The sequence below is a fragment of the Chlorocebus sabaeus genome, chromosome 2 (genome assembly GCF_047675955.1).
Source record: "Chlorocebus sabaeus isolate Y175 chromosome 2, mChlSab1.0.hap1, whole genome shotgun sequence".
NCBI lineage: Eukaryota > Metazoa > Chordata > Mammalia > Primates > Cercopithecidae > Chlorocebus > Chlorocebus sabaeus.
This window is the reverse complement of record NC_132905.1, coordinates 98,881,248-98,899,528: the sequence shown is the minus strand read 5'-3', so window position 1 is coordinate 98,899,528 and position 18,281 is coordinate 98,881,248. Positions and strand designations below refer to the sequence as shown.

The 18,281-nt window shown below is 53.3% G+C and overlaps 1 long non-coding RNA gene across 5 annotated transcripts; it reads right to left on the bottom strand.

The window, feature by feature from the left end:
- Window positions 1-394: 394 nt before the first annotated feature.
- LOC119619331 (uncharacterized) lies at window positions 395-14,661 on the bottom strand. Of its 5 annotated transcripts, XR_012091002.1 has the most exons (6): window positions 14,185-14,661; window positions 13,742-13,824; window positions 11,139-11,242; window positions 7,983-8,956; window positions 6,187-6,278; window positions 5,259-5,822 (listed from the first exon to the last, which is right to left on the bottom strand). It is a non-coding gene; the product is annotated as an uncharacterized lncRNA (long non-coding RNA). The 5 variants fall into 5 exon arrangements; XR_012091000.1 differs by having other exon boundaries at window positions 395-6,278; window positions 14,185-14,660; XR_012091001.1 differs by having other exon boundaries at window positions 395-6,278; window positions 14,216-14,659.
- Between the last annotated feature and the right edge of the window lie 3,620 nt (window positions 14,662-18,281).

The window sequence follows — 18,281 nt, the reverse complement described above, 5'->3', positions numbered from 1 at the left end:
GTGTTTAGCGATCCCTTCGGAAAAGCAGAGCTTAGAAGCCAAGTATTGATCTCACAGGATGCTTTTTTTCCTAATGAGCCATTCACATTAAAGCGGGCTCACTGCTTACATTTAAATTTTGGATTCCTCTGGTCAAACATCCATCAAGTAAATGGATAGAATGTTTAATTTGATGGAGGCTGTGCTGGCATGAGCAGCTGGGCTGCAGCTGCCTCTGTCCAGGCTGCTGCCACCTTTCTCCTGGACCAAGGGGACGCTTGGTGGCAGGGGCTTTTCCACCAGGAGCCACCGAGGCCAGAGCTGGGTTGGGCTGGCTCTCAGAGGGGTGCAACCAAGTCCACCGGGCAATTCCCCGAACATCTGGCCTCTTGGCATCATGGAGGGAAACTGATGGCCATTTGCTGACTTCTAGTAGACAGCTGAGTTTATGCAGACTACCAACAAAAAGGCAAAGAAAAAAATGCGTTTTGCCTTAGAACTTTCAAACAAATGAGTTACCGTTGTGCTGTGGGACACAGTCCCCCAAAGTTGCAGACCCCTCATAGGGATGCTGTGTTCTGCTTCCAGCAGCTTCTGCAAGGTGGGGCTCCCAGCCCAGCTTCACAAAGCGTAAGTGGACCCCCAGTAAGCGTTCACGAACCGAGCACACCCTTTAAAGTGGCAGATCCAGAAACAGGTCCACGCCACCCTGTCCTGTGGCTGCGGCTCTGACCTCTGTCTCCACAGGGGTGTCTGCCTGTTTGAGTCCCATAGAGACAGTCACACTATGTGTGTGCTGCTTCATCAGAAACTTCTAGGCGGTCACCACTGCGAGGGCCGCCTCACCCTGGCCTCATGGCTGCATTCACACTGGACTGAATTCAGAATCCTTCCCCAGTGTCTAAATCGAGTTCAGAGTTACTTGGCAAGGGCAGGCTGGGCTGTGGCCCTACGAACAGGACTCTGAGTCTGGAGGCCCCGTCAGGGGTCCTCAGGGCTCATTCAGTGAGTGTGAGGGGCTCCCCAAACCTTGGAGGTCTGCAGAGGTGGGGGCTGTGGGGTGACAGGTGCTGGATTCTGCTCCTGATGCCCCCCAGCACCTCCATGGCCCCCTCTCCCCGTCCCTCCCCTACCCTGCTTTTCCTTTCCTCCTGCCTTGTGGCCCCATCCCAGTTCTACAACCCTCCTGCTGCCTTCAGAGCCTCCTGTGCAACTAACAGGAGCCTCTTCTCACACTGCCCACCCCCTAAAACCTTCACTGGCTTCCAGAACCTTCACTGCTCCCAGAGCTGGGCTTAGCTCAGGGCACCGGGGGCCTCAGGCATGGCTGATCCAGGGCTGTGGGATGGTCGAGATGGGGGACAATTTCCACCCTCTGCCCACGCTGCCCCTCCCATCTTGGGGTGGCTGTGGCCGCAACAGGGCTTTGTGCTGATTGGACCACCCTGAGCCAATCCCCAAAGCCAGGGGTTTTCCCACTGTGACCAGCTTAGACCAACCACTCACATTTGTGAGGGGTGTCGGAAGAATTGACGAAGATTGAGATGAGCAAAGAAGATCCCGGGGATCTCCACTCAGTACTGGAGGGGCTTCCAGAGCCCCCATGGTGGCTGCCAGTGGGGAGTCCCAACCTGAGGCAGCTGCCTGCGCGTCTGGCCTCAGCCTTTTCCGTACAGTGAAATAAGAATAGTTAATAGATGCAGTCCTTATAATGCTGCCCGGCATACGGCACTATGGGAGCCTTGCTGTCACACTAGGTCCTGTCTGCCTCCTTTCTGGAATCTTCCTAGGCCTCTTGTTGCACTCAGAGTTCAACCCTAACCCCTCTCAAGGCCCAGGGGCCTGGCACACTGTTTTCTGCCTCCCTGCTCCTCGCTGCACCTCCCTCAGCTCCCCTGGCCCTGGCCAAACCTGCCAGCTTTGCACCAGCTGCCCCTTCTGTCTCCGCCCAGGGCCCCGAGTGGCTCCTCCCCCAACCAGACCCTGCTCGGTGGGGGCCGCCCCTCCCGTCTCGCTCCCGTCTGCCACTTCGTTTCTCTCTGCTGCCCACAGTGTGTGTGTATTGGCTTCCTGCTGTCTTCCCCCAGGAACAGAAGTGCAGATCCCCTGAGACAGGAATCATACAGGGTGGTTGCAGGAAGATAGAAAATTCCAGGCAGCAGTTTCCCATGACCAGCAAAAGGGAACTGTTGAAATAGATTTCTTTGTCTGTTGTCAGCTGTAAGACCCTGACAACCAGAGTGTGGGCCAAGCTGCCTAAGACCAACTGGACCCACCCTGGTGCTGGATTTCACCCGGGTTTCATCTAGGACCTCATGGTATGCTCATTAACATCCTAAATCCCGGGCCGGGTGGGGTGGCTCACGCCTGTAATCCCAGCACTTTGGGAGGCCGAGGTGGGTGGATCACCTGAGGTCATGAATTCAAGACCAGCCTGGCCAACATGGTGAAATGCTGTCTCTACAAAAACACAAAAATTAGCCGGGCGTGGTGGCGCACGCCTGTAATCCCAGCTACTTGGGAGGCTGAGGCAGGAGAATTGCTTGAACCTGGGAGACAGAGGTTGCAGCGAGCTGAGATGGCACCACTGCATTCCAGCCTGGGTGACAGAGTGAGACTCTATCTCAAAAAATAACAAAATCCTAAATCCCACACACGGGTGCCAGGACAGTTCTGGGAACACCCATGTTCGGAGTAAAACCTGGTGGGACCACAGTTCTGAGAAATCTCCACCTTTTTCCAGGAATCTTCTCGAACTCTGCCCCTTGGTTAAAGAAACCCACAAAGGTAGCAGCCCCAAACCTTGCTGTGCAGCCCTGTCCTGGGAGTCCACGTAAACTCCCCTCTTGAGTGTAGACTTTTCACTTTGCAATAAATCTCCGTACTTTCACTATTTTCGAACTTGTCCTTGAATTCCTTCTCGCGACGGTGTCAAAAGCCCTGATGCCGGCTGGGGTCGAGGTCCCATAAGCATTTGGGGACCTCACATAGCCCACCAGTACCACCCTCAGATGAGCCGAGGGCGTGCAGATCCCAGGTCCACCTGGTATCAGTGGCATGAGTGGCCGGTCTGTGAAAGCCAGGAGACCCACAGCAGTACCAGCCCCCAAGGTAGGGCCTGCTTGCCCATGGCTCCCCCAGGTGTGAGCCCGCCCTGCGGCAGCAGGCTGCCCCTGGTGGTGCTACAGAGCCCAGGGTGAGTTCGGTTCTGTCCCCAGAGGGCCGGTTGGCCTTCTGCTGGCTGTTTGCACAGCTCGTTGGGTGCAGGGCAGCCTTGGCCCTTAGCAGGGGCCTCCCTCTCCCTGAAAGGGAGTCACTGGCCTGGCTGCTGTTTCTGCAATGGCCCCCGACCATCAAGGCCCCTCTGCCCTTGCCTTCACTTCCCCAGGGCTGGGGCCTCCATCTGCTTTCACCTCCCTGGGCTCCCAGGCCCAGCCGTCCAAGAGTTGCTGAAGCTTTTCTCTTTCTTCTCCTTTCACTACAGATGCATCGCCCATCAGTTCCAGGTGTGGGTTGGGGAGAGAGACAAGGGCGTTGCCCAGGCTGCCATCCTGAAGAAGTCCACGTGGGAAATGGGTAACCCACAGGAACAGACTTGGGTCAGTGGCAGGCACATCCCATGCAGACACATCGGCTTCCCGACCCCTGGCTGCTCCCTTCGGACTCAGGTGCCCCCTGCTCTCTGCAGCCTCCTGCCAGGACCAGTCTGCCGGAGCTTCCTTCGCACAACCCTGAACCCCGCCCACCACTCCCTGCAGGCACAAACCCTTATTTCTGTCCATCTGTTCCTTGCCTCTGAAATGTCACCATTGGGTGTTAAAGGGTCTGGAGGTGACCTGGGGCAGGTGAGATGGGCGGTCAGGGGGCTACTCCTCAGCCCTGTGCTCTCTATTCTGCCCCTAACAGGAGCTAAGGAACAGTTCTTCGGTCTGGTTGTGACACTGCTCCTGTGCTCTCACTATGTGGTGGGCTGAGTAACGGCCCCGGAATGTCCGGGCCCCAATCCCCGGAACATGTGAAAGTGACCTCACCTGGCAGGAATCTTTGCAGGGGGGATTCAGTCAGAGGCCCTGAGACAGGGGATTATCCCAGATCATGCGGGTGTCACTGAGACGCCTCCTGTGTCCTTAAGAGGGGAGGTCTGCCCCAGAAGACCATGTGACACCAGCCCCGTGCTGCTCTGCTGGCTGCGAGAGGGAGGCCGACAGGGCAGTGCGGGGACTGGGGTGGCAGGAGCCACAGGGAGCACAGTCCTGCAAACACCTTTGGTGTGCCCGGTGAAACCACTTTGGACCTGGCCTGGAGCTGTGGGAGCGTCCATTTCTGATGTTGCAGCTGCCTGCTCTGTGGCGATTTCTTGCAGCTGAAGCCCGTGCAGTGTGGTGGTGGTGTGATCTGTTTCTCAGGGTGCGTGGCCCCCATTCCTGCTGAAGCCGGGGCACTGAGCGGAGGTGCTGGAGGCCCAGGGGGGCATGCGTGTGGTCCCCTTGAGGCTGCTCGGCTGTTAGGATCAACGTCTCCACCTCCTCCAGCAGCCCGCCCTCCTGTAGCAGCTGGGGTCGGGCGGGGCGTGGGGGGCGCAAACACAACGGGCCAGAACCCACGTGTGGGCTCGAAACTTCTGGGGGGCTGCTCCCTGCAGGTGCTGTTCCCAAATAATTATCTGGTCAAATGTGACGCGGTCCTTCAGGGACACTTGGCAGACTGGGCAGAGCCCGACGGGCTCACACACTTTGATCAGAAATCCCTTTTTTAGAAATTGCCTCTAAGGAAATGCCATGCGTGGGGATCAGACGCGCAATGGAAGGGGCTTGATGCCGCCGCTCCCGAATTTTGGTGGATTTGGTGGGAGGCACCACCCCAACCACACCTTCTGGTGTGTTCCCTGTGGGCCACTGTCCAGACAGATGACCTGGCCCCAGGGTTCCAGGCAGGGTCTGGGCTCAGACTGTTGCTGGAGAGGTTGGAAGAAGGGGTGAAGGGGGCTGCCCCTCAGTGCCTTGGCCCTGCAGCTTGAGGTCACACCCTGGCTTCGGTGTCGGCAGCGGGTCCCACACAGGCCCATGCCAGCCTTGCTGTGTGGGCACCCCTCTGCTGGGGTGGCTCTCAGCAGAGATGGTGAATATTGTGCTATCGAGAACACTAAACATGTTAGCTGTCAGGGAGACCATAAGTGATTCCTACTATTTTCTTCATGTACCTTTGTATTTCTAGATTTCCTACAATAAACATGTATTAAATTACTATTCTAGTGAAAGAAATAAAAGATAGTAGACTTCCACTTCTAGACAGGATGGGGTGACAGGGGCTGAATGTACTTGTCTGCCCAAAACAACTAAATAAAAGACAAGATTATTGAAACCAGGGTCCTCAAGACAATGGGCATCAGACAAAAAGGGGCCGTGACCCAAGAAACGGGACACAGAAGTGATGAGCCCTCTGAGGGCCCAGCCGACCTCCCGGAGACAGTTTCCAGGTCACAGTGCTGGGAAGTGACGCAGGTGGAGCCAGGGGATCTCCTGAGTTGAGGACGCTGAGAGTCGGGGAGACCAAGGCAGCCACAGTTTGCAGGGCAGAGGACGAGAGAGGGGAGCTGCACTTAGCAAGAACCCTGGAGAGGTGCAGAGGGCCCCTGAGAGGTAGCAGAGGGCTGATCAGCAAATTGAATCTGTAGTTAAAAATCTTCCCCTCTCACATACAAAATAACCGTGGGCTTAGACGGCTTCACAGGGGAGTTCCAGCCAACATTTAAAAAAAGAGCTAACAGCAATTTTACATAAGCTCTTCCGGAAAGTTGAAAAGCAGGGATTTTTCTCGAATCCTTCCAGGAGGCCAGCATGATCCTGATATGAAAACCAAAGACATTACAGGAGAAGAAAATAGGAACAAGCATCCCCCTTCAGAAGTTCTAAACAAAAGCTTACTAAATTGAACCCAACAATGCATTAAAAAGATAATATATCACAACCAAGGGGAATTTTCCCCAATATGTCAGGATTGTCTTAAGGATCGAACACTTAAAAATCAATTTAAGTCACCACATTAACAAACTGAAAGAAAAACAATGTGATTCTCTCAATAGACACAGAAAAAGCATTCGACAAATTCCAACATGCATTCTCAAAACACTCTTGGCAAAGAGGAGTGGAAGCAGTTTCTCCAACCTGATAAAAGGCATCTCTGAACACCCCACAGCTGACATCATACCTACTCGTGAAAGACTGGGTGCTTCCCCTGAGACCAGGGACAAGTCAGGGACAGCACTCTCAATGGTCCCATTCAGCATTGTACAGGAGGTTCTAGTCAGGGCAATTAGGAAGGAAAAAAGAAAATGAAAGGCATCGTTATTGGAAAGAAAGGAATAATGCTGTCTTTGTTTGCAGAAGACAAGTTCATCTATGCAAAAAAAACAATCTAATGGAATCCACGAAACAAAAAGCTGCCAGAGCTGAGGAGTGAGCATCACAAGGTTGCAAGGTCAAGATCAGTGCCAAGGGGCCGGGCGCGGTGGCTCAAGCCTGTAATCCCAGCACTTTGGGAGGCCGAGACGGGCGGATCGTGAGGTCAGGAGATCGAGACCATCCTGGCTAACACGGTGAAACCCCATCTCTACTAAAAAATACAAAAAAACTAGCTGGGCGAGGTGGCGGACACCTGTAGTCCCAGCTACTCGGGAGGCTGAGGCAGGAGAATGGCATAAACCTGGGAGGCAGAGCTTGCAGTGAGCCGAGATAGCGCCACTGCACTCCAGCCTGGGCGACAGAGCGAGACTCCGTCTCAAAAAAAAAAAAAAAAAAAAAAAAGAAAAGAGAGTCTTTTCAACAAGTGGTGCTAAAACAACTGAATAGCCATATAGAAGAAGGAATATTTATCTATACCCCAGGGCCATGTAAAAAATGAACTCAAAATGGATTATAGATCTAAACGTAAAACCTAAAACTATAAAACTTCCAGAAGAAAACATATGAGAAAATCTTTGTATGTTAGGCAGAAATTTATTAAATTCAACACCACAAAAAATGAATAAACTAGAACTCATCAAAATGTAAAACTTCTGCTCTGCAAAAGACATGTTTAAGAGAATTAAGAGATTGGCAACAAACTAGGAGAAAATATTTACAAACGATGAATCTGATAAGACTCCAGCATGCATTAAAGAACTCCCAAAATTCAATAATAAGAAAACTAATAAAATTCAATAATAAGAAAACCATTAAAAAATGGGCAAAATATTTGAACAGAAAATACCTCAAAGAAGACATAGAAATTCAAATCAAAACACAAAAAAGATGATCAACATCATTAGCTACCAGGGAAATTTAAAACAACATGAAATGCCACTGTCCACGCATTAAAATGGCTAAAATGAAAAAGACTGGTAGTATCAAGTGTTGGTGAGGATGTGGAGTGTCATGGTTGAACGTCTATGTACCTCCAAAATTCGTATACTGAAGCCTTAGCCCCCAGTGGGGTTGTATTGGAGATGGGCCTCTAAGGAAGCAATTAAGGTTAAATGAGGTCCTAGGGGTGGGGTCCTGATCCAATAGGATTAGTGTCCTTATGGGAAGAGACACCAGAGAGTTTGCTCTTTTCTCTCTGCATGTGTGCACTCGTGAAGGCCCTGTGAGGACATAGCAAGAAGGTGGCTGTCAACAAGCCAGGAGAGAGCCCTCACTGGGAATCAAATCTAGCAGCACTTTGGTCAGGGACTTCCAACCTCTAGACTGGTGGGAAAATTAATTTTTGTGGTTTAACCCCCCATTTTGTGGTATTTTGCTAGAGCAGCCTGAGCAGATCAAGATACCAAACAACTGAGGATGTGGAGAAACTGACACTGCTGGTGGGGATAGAAAATGGAACAGCCACTTTTAATAGCAGTTTGACAGTTTCTTAAAAAGTTAATGATATGCCTGCCATAGGATTCAGACCTTTGACCCTAAGTTTTTCATCAAGGGAAATGAAAGCATATATGTCCACACAAAGACTTGTCTACAAATACTCACAAATGTTCACAGCAGTTTTATTTGTAGTGGCCACGGACTAGAAACAATCCAAATATCCAGCAACAGGGCAACCGGTAAATGAATGGAATTCAAATAGGAATGCCACACTGATCCACACAGCAGCACAGGCGGATCTCAGAAGAATCATGCTGAGTGACAGAAGCCAGACCAAAAACAAACAAACAAACCAAAAAAACAACAACGAAAAACCATACTGGATGATTCCACTTACATAAGTTTCTAGAAAATGCAAACTAATCTATAGTGACAGAAACAGATCAGTGATTGCCTGGGGATGGGTTTACGCGGAGGGGCAGGAGGGGGATGGGTTTACGCGGAGGGGCAGGAGGGGGATGGGTTTACGCGGAGGGGCAGGAGGGGGATGGGGTTACGCGGAGGGGCAGGAGGGGGATGGGGTTACGCGGAGGGGCAGGAGGGGGATGGGGTTACGCGGAGGGGTAGGAGGGAGACGGGGTTGCATGGAGGGACAGGAGGGAATGTTGGGGGTGCTGCACAGGTTCATTGTCTTGATTGTGGTGATGGTTTCATAAGTATACACGTGTCAAAACTTGTCAAATTGCATGCTTTAAATGTGTGTTTCTTTCACATCAGTATTACCTCTGTTTTTAAAATTCTAGATGATGACGACTACAAAATGGCAAGACAAGGACGTCCAAAAAGCCTCATTGATAAAAGCAATGAGAACACTGGCAAAAATGATCAGAATCAGGTTTTTCAGACCTCTGGAAATTAGCCAAAGATTTGCAGTGAGGAATGAAATTCTGGTGAAAGCAATAGCCTGGCAGCCACTGGGGTGGAGAACCGAAGCTGAGCTCCCCCAAAGCCTCTTCCCAGAGAACTGCCATTGTCTGAGCTGCCTCTCTGTTCCATGGAAGACTCCACTTGCAGGGCTAACTTGCCTGATTGACTCGGAGCTTAATCAGTAGGAACAGCCATTTTCCCAGGGGTGTTTGCTAAAAAGAAGAAGAAAAGAAAAAGAACAAACAGGCAATTATTTAACATTGCAGGTGCCTGAGGCAGTGGGTAGCAGTTGGGGGGTGGGGGTGGGGGATAAATAGGCTAACAAAAATGTTTAAAAACAAAATCTGGGGGAACGAGACATCCGTAGGGAGATATGAAAAGCTCCTGCATATTCCTGGGAACCTCAAAGGCCACGGTCATGCCCAGGGTCCGTAAAGAAGACCATGTGCTCATCTCCCACTAATTGTGAGGCAGGCAGCGAAGGCTGAGGCAGAGTTGACAGCTGCCTGGCTGAGTGTTGACAGCACACCCCATCACTGCACGGAGCTCCTCAGCAAAGACCAAGAGACTCTTCAGTTCCAGACGCTTAAGGAAGTCTCTGCCCAATTATTCAATGGCCTCTAAGCTAAGTGAGCAGACACTTTAGTGGGCACGCATGATAGAGAATATAGACTCGACAGAATTTGTCCAGAAACCACTAAACAAACAACAGCAATCACAAGGAGAAACAACAACAATCTCTGGGAAGGGAAGAGAATTTGATTTCTAGAATTACAACATTCTATTATTTTAAATGTCCAGTTTTCAAAAAAGAGTTTTAGCGATATAGAAAGAAATTTTTAAAAGTCTCAAACATGGGGAAAAAAGCAAACAATAGAATCTGTCCCTGAGAAAGTTCAGAGATGACAGTTACTGGACAAAGACTTTAAATCAGTGGCTTTAAATATGTCCAAAGAACTAAAGGAAACTATGTATAAAGAGCTAAAAGAAAGTATGAGAACAGTGTATCACCAAGTAGAAAATACAACAAAGGGATGGAAAGTATTTCTTTAAAAAATTCTGGAGTTGGAAAGTACAATAACTCAAATGAATTTTTCATTGTAGGGGCTCACCAGAAATTTGAGCAGGCAGAAGAAAGAATCGACAAACTAGGAGATAGGTCAGCCTGTCCAGCTTGAGAAACAGAACAGCGACGACAACAACAGGAATGATGAAAAATGAACAGAACCTTCCGAGACCTCTGGGACACCATCACTTAGACAAAAACACACATCACAAAGTCCCATCAAGGAGAGGAGAGAGAGGAAAGGGAAGAAAGAATATTTGAAAAAATAACAGCCAACTTGACTTTGATGAAAACATTAATCTGCACACCCTAGATGCTCAACACACTCCAAGTAGAATGAACTCAGAGAGATCCACACCCAGACACATGATAACCAAGCTGTGAAAAGGGAAAAGCAGGCCGGGCGCGGTGGCTCAAGCCTGTAATCCCAGCACTTTGGGAGGCCGAGACGGGCGGATCACGAGGTCAGGAGATCGAGACCATCCTGGCTAACACGGTGAAACCCAGTCTCTACTAAAAAATACAAAAAACTAGCCGGGCGAGGTGGCGGGCGCCTGTAGTCCCAGCTACTCGGGAGGCTGAGGCAGGAGAATGGCGTAAACCCGGGAGGCGGAGCTTGCAGTGAGCTGAGATCCGGCAGCTGCACTCCAGCCTGGGTGACAGAGCCAGACTCCATCTCAAAAAAAGAAAAAAAAAAAAAAAAAAAAAAAGAAAAGGGAAAAGCAGAGATAATTCTAAAAATAGCAAGAGAGAAGGGACTCATCTCATACAAGGAATCCTAAATAAGATTAACAGATGACTTCTTATCAGAAATCATGAGGCCAGAAAGCAATGGGATGGCATATTCAAAGTGCTGAAAGGAAAAGACTGCCAACCAAGAATTGTACAATAGTATAGCTATCCTTCAGAAGTGAAGGAGAAATTAACACAAATAAACAACAAAATAAAATGATAAAATATAAATAAAATTATATAAATACAATGCATTATATATAAAATTATATATATTAAAATTCTAAATAGAAGTACAATTATGTATGTGTGTGTATATACATATTATATATCATTTTTTAAAACAGTTTTTAAACAAAATCTGAGATAATTCATCACTAGCAGACCAGACACTATAGGGAGGACTACAGGCTGAAATGTAAGGACACCAGACAGCCACTCACATCAACACGAAGAAATAAAAAACACTTATAAAGGTAACCATGGAGGTCAATATAGAAGATGGTATGAATATCATTTTAAATTTTAATCTTGTATGCTTAGACATAGAGTTACCGTATGTGTTAAGCTGTTTTTATGGAGCTATAAAGAAATACCTGAAACTGGGTGATTTCTAAGAAGAGGATTAACTGGCTCACAGTTCTGCCGGCTGTACAGGAAGCATAAGGGTTTCTTCCTCTGGGGAGGCCTCAGGAAGCTCCTACTCAAGGCAGAAGGTGAAGGGGGAGCAGGCGCGTCACGTGGTGAAAGCAGGAGCAGCAGGGTGGGGGAGGTGCCGCACATGTTTAAACACCAGATCTCCCAGGAACCCAGAGTGAGAGCTCACTCTTCACCAAGGGGATGGCTCAAACCATTCCTGAGGGAGCCACGCCCGTGACCTAAACACCTGCCACCAGGCCCCACCTCCAACAAGGGGGATTGCAATTCCACGTGAGACTTGGCAAGGATGTGCATTTAAACTATATCACCATAAAACCCGGGAAGTCTACTCCTAGGCTGATGCTCAAGACAACTGAAAACAGGTCCACACAAAACTTGTAAATCAATGTTGAGCACAGCATTATTCATCATAGCCAAAAGATGAAATCAGCCCCAATGTCCGTCAGCTGGTGGACAGGTTAAAAATGTGGCCCAGCCAGGTGCGGTGGCTCAAGCCTGTAATCCCAGCACTTTGGGAGGCCGAGACGGGTGGATCACGAGGTCAGGAGATCGAGACCATCCTGGCTAACATGGTGAAACCCCGTCTCTACTAAAAATACAAAAAACTAGCCGGGCGAGGTGGCGGGCGCCTGTAGTCCCAGCTACTCGGGAGGCTGAGGCAGGAGAATGGCGTGAACCCGGGAGGCAGAGCTTGCAGTGAGCTGAGATCCGGCCACTGCACTCCAGCCTGGGCGACAGAGCAAGACTCCGTCTCAAAAAAGAAAAAAAATAATGTGGCCCATCCATGCAACGAAATGTTGCCCAGCCTGGAGAGGCATGAAGTACTGATGGAGCTTCATGTGGAGCAACATGGAGGAGCCTCAGAAACACCCACCGTGCTGCTTCCTGGAAGAGGCAGACGCGGAAGGCCATGCACTCTACGACCTCATCCATGGGAAACGCACAGCGCCGAGGGCCGCCAGGGCCTGGGAGGAGGGGGCACAGGATGGCCGGCTATGGGGATGGTGTTTCTCCTGCGGGTGGTGGGCCGGATGACCCACTGCACCACCATGGGAGCGGACCGAATGCCGCTGAACTGCCTGGACTTTCAAGGGGTAAATTCCAAGGTATGTCAATTATATTTTAATTTAAAAACATTCTGTGAGAGATCATTTTTGTTAAAGATGCCATCTATGCTTAAAAGCCTGCACCAATGCCAGGCCATACCACTGTGGGTGCCACCACCTAGGGAGCAGTCCAGCTGTGAGCCCAGGCCAATGGGGCCAGCACGAATGGGAGGGGGCATGGAGGGGCCCACAGATGCTGCAGCCTGGCCTGGCCTGAGAGGAGCCACCTCTGTGCTGGGGCTCCCAGGCACCCACCTCCCGTGGCAACTCCTGGCTCCAGTCAGCTCCCGGCCCCTCCGTGGCTTCGGAGGCCGAATCTGCCTGCATCTGCCATTGATTTCTAATTCCAAGGATGTTGTTTACAGTGTAGTGAGATGGGTTTGTGTTTCTGCAGGAGATTCTAGAAGCCAGACCTCAGAGTGCGGGAGGTGCCAGGCCTCCTTCCCACCCGGGTAACCCGACCCCGAGCCTGGGGAAGCTGTCTTGGCACCTCCAGCCCTGACCTCTCCTTGTGGACCCGGCACAGCAGCCTCTGGGCACAGCCAGGACCCCCAGGGCTAGCCTCTCATTTCTCAAGGCAGCAACTGAGGCTCAGCCAGGCTTTCAAGGCCAGGGCAGAGCCAGCCTGGAACTCACGCCCCCAACTCCCAGCCATGGAACGTTGTATAAGAGGATATTCTGGCAGCCAACCCTGACATCTTTAAAAACGATCTTTCTGACCCTTAACTACTGAGGCAGCACAGTTCCTCGGCTGTCTGTCTCTGTGCTGGGCTGTGCCTGGCTTTGTCTGCGGCTGTCAGTCCTATTTTGTCCGCTAGGAACAAGGCCAGGGCAGCCTCTGTGATCCCCTCGAGCTGGCCAGTCTTCCCTGACCCTTCCCTCTCGACCCCTAGCCTTGCTGTAGTCGTGTCCATGGATACCTCCTGCCCACCCTGGTGGGCACCACTGTGTGGACACAGTGCTGGGAGGGGTGGGGGGGCACTGCATTGGGAACCAAAGGTCTGAGCTCTGCCCTGTCTTTGAGCCCTGGTTTTCCTCGTGTGCAGACAAGGGCTCCAGCCAGGTCCTCTCCAAAGTCTTGGCCCCCTGCCTGGCACAATCTCTGCCTGAAAACCTGGACCCCCGAAGTGCTCTCACTCCTTTGAGTCTCACTTTGTTAAGAGGGGGCTGCTGTTGTGGAGAATCCTGCACTCTTTGTCTTAGCTGACCCCACAGCAGGAAGGTGGGGAGGGCAGGGATCTTCTGCCCACTCTGAGGATGAGGAGACAGCCTGGAGGGGGTGGCTGGAAGGTCTGGCTCTGTCCCTTTCGCTCCTCAGCTCCCTCCCCAGCCCCCTCCCCAACCCCCTCCTCAGTCTCTCCCAACCCCCTCCCCAGCCCCCTGCCCAGCTCCCTCAGCCCCTCCCCAGCCCCTGGATTTCAAGGCTGCATCACCTGGCCTCTTGCAAGGACAGACCAGCTGGCCGTGGTGCTGGCTCTTGGGCTTTCTGGAGCAGCTCCCTGGAGGCCTAAGGGGGCTGGGGCAGGGGCAGACACAGGCATTCGGCCCCCGTGCCCAGCCCCCTCACAGGAGAGTTAGCAGGGCAGACGACAGACGCCAGGAGGGGACTGACTATGGGCTCGGGACAACACTACCTGAAGGGGCAGCAGCCCCCAGGTGAGCAGGGCTGACTCAGTAGCTGCACGGGGCGCTGGGCCTCCAGCCGGGCTGCACTCACAGCTGGCTGTCCTGGCAAGCTCAGGGCTGAGACCAAGGTCTGGGGGTGCGGAGCAGCGCCTCCAGGCCTGTTGCCCCAACTCAGCATCTCGGGATCCACTGCCCCAGCACGGGTGCCCTCCCAGGACCTCCACACAGGGACATGGGCTGCCAGACCCACCCCCTGCTGCCATGGCTGGATCCAGGGTCACCTTCCTCTGCAGACTCTCGTGGGCTGGGGGGTGGGAGCATGAGGCTGGAGAATTCAGAAGACCCGGATTGCAGTTCTGGCTGGGCCGCAAATCAGCTGCGTCCTGGCAAGTGGGCCCCTGGTGGCCACATGCTCTCAGGCGTGTCCCGTGTCCATGGCTCCTGCCCAGACGCCCCTCCGCGTCTGTGCACCTCCCCACTGCTACCAGGCCCCAGGCTGAGCGAGAGCGGCCAAGGCCCAGCCTCAGAGCCCACGCTGCCTCCCGGCCTCTCCTGCCCCACAGGCCCTGGCCCAGGCTGGTGTCCACGCTCCTTGCTCAGAGCTCCGCCAGCCCGTCCTCCCTGGCTTCCTGCCACTCTCTCTGTGTGTGAGTCACCGGGCAGGAGCCACTGCGCCAAGAAAGGAAGCCAGTAGGGTGGAGAGTGCCCTCAGTGTGTCGTCAGGGGCACCGGCTTGGCCACCTACCTCCGGGCCCCCCGGACGCGTAATGGGGGCTTCTTCTCGGGGCGCACTTGGAGTCACAGACATCCTGGGGCAGAGGCGCCGTGAGTGCTTCCAGGGTCCAGGCTTCCACTCGCGCAGAAGCCCCGGGGCAGAGGTGCCGTGAGTGCTTCCGGGGTCCAGGCTTTGGCTGGTGCAGAAGCCTGGGCTGAGGCATTGCGGAAATCTGCAGGGTCTGGTTTTGGATCTGATTTACGTCTCCGCTCTGTCGCCAAAGTTTTGCCTTTTCCGGAATGTTACAGAAATGAGGTCTCACAGGATGCGGCCCGTCTGGCTTCCTTCACTTAGAAAACACGTTTAGGACTCGCCTGTGCTGTGAAGGGCCAGCGCGTGCCTTTTGCCCCCAAGATCCCGCAGTGTGGGGGGGGCCACAGCTGTTTTATCCCCCCGCCGGTGACGGGCACCTGTGTTCTCTCCAGTGCGTAGGGGGTTACAAACACACCCTCTCTCCACATTCACTCCCAGGTTTTGTGTGAATACAGGTTTTCAGTTCATTCGGGTGCACGCCCAGGACAGGTTTCCGTTGAGCCCTGGCTCCTCTGACTGGAGGGTCCGCCTGGACAAAGGGGTGGTCACGGAGTGTGGGCAAGGAAGTGCAGCAGCCTCAGCGGCACAGTTTCCAGAATGCTCTTCAGAGGCGGCTGCTCGGAAAACCAGAAAACCGAGGTTCCACAGCACCCACCTGGTGAGCTGACCAACCGGGGCGGGGCCACAGACCCCAGCAGCGGGAAGGCCATGGTGGCCGCCCTTGGCTTTTCTCAGACAGCAGGGCACCTGTGCAGTTCTGTGGCCACAGCAGTCGCCCCACTGTCGTCCTCGGTTCCAGGGAACCAGGTGGCGTCAGGAAGAGCCCAGGCCACACCACAGAAGCAGGGTCCTCCTGATCCCCTCCCTGACCTCACTGCCTGGTTACCCCACGGGGATCGCCTGAGCAAGGAGCTCCCAGGTGAGGGCCAGAAGCACATCTCACTGTCCCCAGGCCCTGAACATGCGGCTTCCAGGTGAGGCTCGAAGGCCCTGCCCTGCAGACATGGGACAGGTGGGCTGCCATGGGCAGGAGCACCAGGGAAGGAATAGGGCCCTGCAGACATGGGACAGGTGTTCCAGGCTGGAGACGCTGGTGTGGGCAGGAGGCGCCAGGGAAGGGACATGGCCCTGCAGACATGGGACAGGCGTTGCAGGCTGGAGAGGCTGGCGTGGACATGGCTAGGAGGCTCTGGGGAAGGGAAACGGCACAGAGGATGGCCCTGCCTGGTCAGTTCTGTTGTTCCTGGGGATAGAAGGAAAAGCAAATGGTGTCAGAAGACCAATCCAACTGCAGGGCCACGGGTCACTCCAAGGCCTTCCCCACAGGGAGGAAGAGTCCGTGAGAGCATGCAGGGCCTCCAGGCTTCCTGCAGCTGCTGTGACAGGAGCTCATTCTCTCACAGTCCTGAGACCAGAGTCCAAACCAGTGTCACTGGGTCAAAGTCAAGGTGCTGGCCACATGCCCCTGGAGGCCACAGGACGTGTCCTTCCTGCCTCCCCCAGCTCCTGGCGGCTGTCCGAGCTCCTTGGCTTGTGGCCACATCACTCAGCCCTTCAGGGTGGAGTCTTCCCCTCTCCCTGCTATGTCTCAGCTCTGAGTCAGCCGGATCCCTCTGCCTTCCCCTTGTAGGATGCTGGTGATGGTGGTTAGGGCCCTCCCAGGTAACCCAGGGAAATCTCCTTATTTTAAAATCCTTAATTTAATTGCATTTGCCATCCAGGGAACAGCGGCTCATCGCCTTCCTATTCACAGTTCCAGGGATGAGAAAGGGAATGTGTCTCTGGGGCACTTGCCCGCCTGGTGCACAGGCCAGAGCTCTTCTCATATTTCCCAGCTGGACGCCGTCTGTGGTGTGGGGAAGAGGACGGTTTTGCGAGTTTGGTAAGAAGGCATCACACATGAGACGCATCCATCCTCGTGTTTTTCTGATGAACGCTCGCGGACATTTCCGGTTGGTGATGGTGTCACCTGCGGACATGACTCATTTGTTCCTCGCCCTGGTGCCCTGGCCAGGGCCCCTAACACTGTGTAGTGGCGCCCGCGGGCCTCTGGGCCTTGTTTCTGCCCCTGAGAGGCACACAAGCGACTCACTGCCCGGCACGTGTGAGCTGACAGTGTGGACGGATGTTCACGCAAACTGGGAGGGCATCTCCTGAGAATGAATTTGTAAGTGTTTTTTTTTTTTTTTTTTTAAGCAGAACTCACTGGTGGAGCAGGAAGCCCCTTTGTTTGGGGAAGATCTCCAGAATCAGCCCTTTATGGGCACAAACATGAAATTAACACCCACTGTTTTTCACGGAGAAAACTGTAAAATGACTGTTGGCTTGTCTACAAATGTTTTAAGCCAGTGAGGTCTGCATGCTGCTTTGTATTTGTTGGACCATCAGTCTCCTAAGGGTCTCTATCCACAGACCGGGTGGGCCAGGGGTACAGTCGCCGGCCAGCATGGGAAGGACACGCAGCCACAGCGCTGACAGACCAGCTAACGAGCCCATGTTAATCTCGCGGGGGTGAGAGGAGGGGCCCGGCGGGCAGGGCTGGAGCCAGCACCCGGCTGTCGGCCCCACGCCATCCTGACTTTGCCTCACAGGCGCGCTGTGGTGCGGCTGCATCTGAGCTCCGGTTCCCAAAGGTGCTTGTCATGGGGCACACATTTCTGCAACATCCAGGTCACAGAGCCCTGAGCCAGGAGCCTGCTGCCAGCCTGGAGCACAGGCCTCCCGCAGGATTAAGGCCTGGGCAAGCCGGACGTGTCCCCGGCCCTCCTCATGCTGCAGACAGGGCGTCCCGAGGCCCCCCGTTCTCTTCACGGCATTGCAAGAAAACAGTTAGGGCTGCTTGGAGACAAGAAATTCCTTGGAAAACATCACAGCAAAGATTTATTTGCTATTGAACAGTTTGCAAATGTCGTAAAATAACTGGAAATCATCCTGGCCTGGAAAAAATTTCACACAACCGATCCACTAGCCAAGAACTTTCGGAAAAAGGAGACAGCAGAGGAAAGCCTGGGCCTTTCTCATCCAAAGATCCTCAGGTCCCAGAGGAGATCCAGCTGCGTATTGCTTTGGTTTTGGAAACACAGGTGCCTCCAATCACTCGTCCTCTGCGGCAGCAGCAGCTCCCTGACTCCGCAGGTGGGGATGGGCGGGGCTGGCCCACGAAACGAGCAGCCGTCAGGGCCCGCAGCCACGCTGCAGCTTCCCATCCATGCTCCACGCCCAGCATGGGTGCCTGGGAGGTGTTGTCCTCGCTGCGTTAATGCCCATCACACAGGAACTTGGGGGAGATGCCAGCATGGCACCCAGGGTGGGGTCCCTGTGGAGCAGCCTGTGTGGGGCACCCCCATGACCCAGGAATGGACTGAGAGCCCACCAGGACAGGACCATGAGCACCGTCCCTCTTGGGTCTCCTGTGGAATTGGGGGTGTGGGTCTGGCCAGTGAAATCTGCAGCGCCAGGGTGCCCATCCAATGCCCGGCTGCCCGTGTGCAGTGTTTGCCAGCTACTGTGGTGTAAATATTCCTGCCTGGCTGATCTCA